Source organism: Bubalus kerabau, chromosome 7, assembly GCF_029407905.1.
Source record: "Bubalus kerabau isolate K-KA32 ecotype Philippines breed swamp buffalo chromosome 7, PCC_UOA_SB_1v2, whole genome shotgun sequence".
In the NCBI taxonomy this organism is placed as follows: Eukaryota; Metazoa; Chordata; class Mammalia; order Artiodactyla; family Bovidae; genus Bubalus; species Bubalus kerabau.
The window spans coordinates 94,504,627-94,508,190 of NC_073630.1; positions in this window are offsets into that span (position 1 = coordinate 94,504,627).

A 3,564-nucleotide genomic window follows, 5' to 3' on the forward strand; every position below is an offset into this window, starting at 1 on the left:
TTTTGTTGTGTTGAAACGCCCACCCTATCTCATGATACCTGTATCTGTGCATTCTTATTGGTATGATAATTACGGTTTGGCTGTATTACAACAACTGCAGGATTTAATGCGAACCTGACGGTTTGTGGGCTTACTTATCTTGGGAATAGCAGCTTTGATAAGTGCAATCACTTCTGTTACTGTGACAGCAATATCATTGACTCAACAAGTACATACTGCTCAATATGTTGATTCTATGTCCAAAAATGTTTCTTTAGCATTGGCAACACAGGAAGCTATAGACAGGAAGTTAGAAATGAGGGTAGACGCCCTAGAGAAAGCAGTAATACATATTGGGACTGAATTGCAGGCTTTAAAGGTGAAAATGGCATTGTCCTGTCATGCTGACTATCGGTGGATATGTGTAACACCCCTGAAAGTAAATGAGACAGATTTTGAATGGGAAAAGATTAAAAACCATATTTCAGGTATCTGGAACAGCTCTGACATTGGTCTAGACTTAGGGAAACTTCACAATCAAATAGCAACCATGGAACACTCCCGATTAGATTTTACTGCTGCTGGAACAGCAAATGATTTCTTCCATACTTTCTCTAACTACATTTCAGGAAAAAATATGCTGTCTACCTTCCTTAGCTATGTTACTGTGGCTGTTTTAATTCTGCTTCTCATATTCATTCTTCCTTGTATTGTCAGGATTCTTCGGCAGAGCATTCAGAGGCTCGCGACTGAGCTACATCTGGCTGTTTTAAGAAATAAAAAAGGGGGAGATGCTGGGAGCCGGCGAGAGACATTCCACTCGTGACAAAGGTCATGAGGAAGGGGGCTCGGCATACGCAAAGGCGGGATCGAGCCTCGGGAGTGCCCCCGGATATTCTCGAGCATCTACCCCCCAAAAAACCAGAGTCTGCCTACTTTATTGCTTTGTGCTCTCACCTCTGACTTTACTGGGGGCTGTCCCCCACCACCATCTCTCTCTCTCTGTCAAAGAGTTAACTTACAGCTTCAATTAATAAAGTTCCTGGGCAATTAGGAGTGTTTAAATCCAAACCCCTCAGATGGCTCTCTAACTCGCCTGACAAGTTTACCCGGACACCTACAGCTATGCGTACGATTGTTTACAGTCTCCCAGCCTCCAGAGGCACGGGAAGCTTAAGATATTCAAATAGCTTAGAGCCTCTCAGAGAATTAGAAGCTGTCAGAATAAAACTAGTAAAAGATTTCATTGATGAGCCAATGTTTGTTGCCAAGTTTTCACATCCCCTGAATTGTATCCTTGAATGTGCATTAATTAATATAGTTGGTATGTAGAAAAAATAAGTAGTGGCCTGGTGTTAGTAACTTTAGACCCTTAAGGTAGTAAATTCTTTCCTTTGTAAACCCATTACACATCCACCCTATAGGAACGTAATCTTATCTTCGGAGGATGGCGCCAAACCTTAAAATAATTACTCTTAGAGAAAATAAGTCTTTGTTGATAAGTCCTTGTCAAGAGTCATAAAATGTTAATAGGCCTCTGGCCAGAAGATGATGTAAATCACCTAAACCATTTGTATACGATAAATCTGCAGGAAAGAAACCCTGGTTTTTGATAAGCATCAAAGACTGCTGATTTTGCATCCCCTATTGTCCTCTATGTGTAACTTAGGGTATAAAAGCCCCTGTTGAAAATAAAGCTATGGGCCTTGCTCACCAACGCTTGGTCTCCCCATGTCATTCTTCCCTTTAACTTCTAGCTGAGTGTCCATCTGGAGCGTGGATGTCCTCTGCGACCATTTATTTGCCTGGGCTTCTAAGACCCACTCGAGAAGGTGTCTAAGGTGGGGCACCTTCCGCTATTCGAGAGGGCGCCTGCGGCCTCCGTGGTCAGAGCTAACCTGGTGTCACGGGTTATATTGATTTTCTGCGTAAACCAAGCCACTCAGCTTCTTTTCTCCACTGAATTTTCCTACTGAGCTATCCTCATTCTATTCCTCTTTATTATATCTAATTAACATTTGAATAGGCCGCCTAGCCGTCTCTCCTTCGAAGACCCTGGATCAGCCGGGGCTGGACCCCGGCAAAGACTCACTGCCCATCCCACAGGTTCCCAGCCCCTTGCAATCACCAATCTACTTTCCATCTCTATGGATTTGTCTACTCTGTACATTTCATATAAATGGGACCATGCTATATGTGGTCCTTTGTAGGTTAATGTTTTCAAGGTTCATCCATGTTATAGGACTGATCAGTACTTCATTCCTCTTGATGGTTGCATAATATTCCATTACATGGCTATGCCACATTTTGTTTATCCAATTGATAGAATTTAGGCTGTTTTCAACCTTTGGCTAATATGCATAAAGCCACCATGAACATTCATATACAAGTTTTGTGTAACACATTTTCATTTCTCTTGGGTACACAGCTAGGAGTGAAATTTCTGGGTAATACGGTAGCCCTTGTGGAGAATATATGGAGAATCTTGCTATGTGCCTGGCAGATTTAAACCAGCAGACTCACTTTTGGGCTCTTTTTGGAACTTTTTTTTTAAATATTTATTTATTTTTGGCTGCACTGGATCTTCGTAGCTTTTGTGTGGGTTTTCTCTAGTTGAGGCAAGCAGGGGCTACTCTTCATTGCAGAGCAGGCTTCTCATCGCAGTGGCTTCTCTTGTTGCAGAGCAAAGGCTCTAGGTACATGGGCTTCAGTAGTCATGGGGCACAGGCTCTTGCCTCATGTCATGTGGGATCTTCCCAGATTGGAGACCAAACTCTTGTCCCTTGCACTGGCAGGCAGATTCCTATCCACTGTGCCACACAGGAAGTCCTAGATCACTTCTTTTAATTCTAAAATATTTGTTGTCTCTTCTACCAATAGAATGTTTGCACACTTTGGTATCCTATTTTCTGCTTCATCATTGTTCCACATACTTCCAACTATTCCAAACTTAGTCTCTAGCCAGACGCCCATAAACAGCTACTCTTTCTAAAGCAGCCCCTCCATGCTATGTTTTCTTCACAGTATTGGGTTGGCCAAAAAGTTCATTCGGAAAAACCCAAATGACATTTTAAGCCAACTCAATATTTATTAGTGTCTGAAATTATCACATTCACCTGTTAATCATCTGTCTTTCCATACACACTCTGAAACTATCAGTCATCCCTTGGTATCTGCAGGGGTTGGTTCCAAGACCACCACCACCACCCCCGTTACATGGGTACAAAAACTCATGGGTACTAGTCCTTTATATCAAGTGGCATAGTATTTGCATATAACCTACACACATCCTCTCATATACTTAAACTTATCTCTAGATTATTTGTAAATGGCAGAAAGTGAAAAGGAACTAAAAAGCCTCTTGATGAAGGTGAAAGTGGAGAGTGAAAAAGTTGGCTTAAAACTCAACATTCAGAAAACGAAGATCATGGCATCTCATCCCATCACTTCATGGGAAATAGATGGGGAAACAGTGGAAACAATGTCAGGCTTTATTTTTGGGGGGCTCCAAAATCACTGCAGATGGTGACTGCAGCCATGAAATTAAAACAGGCTTACTCCTTGGAAGAAAAGTTATGACCAACC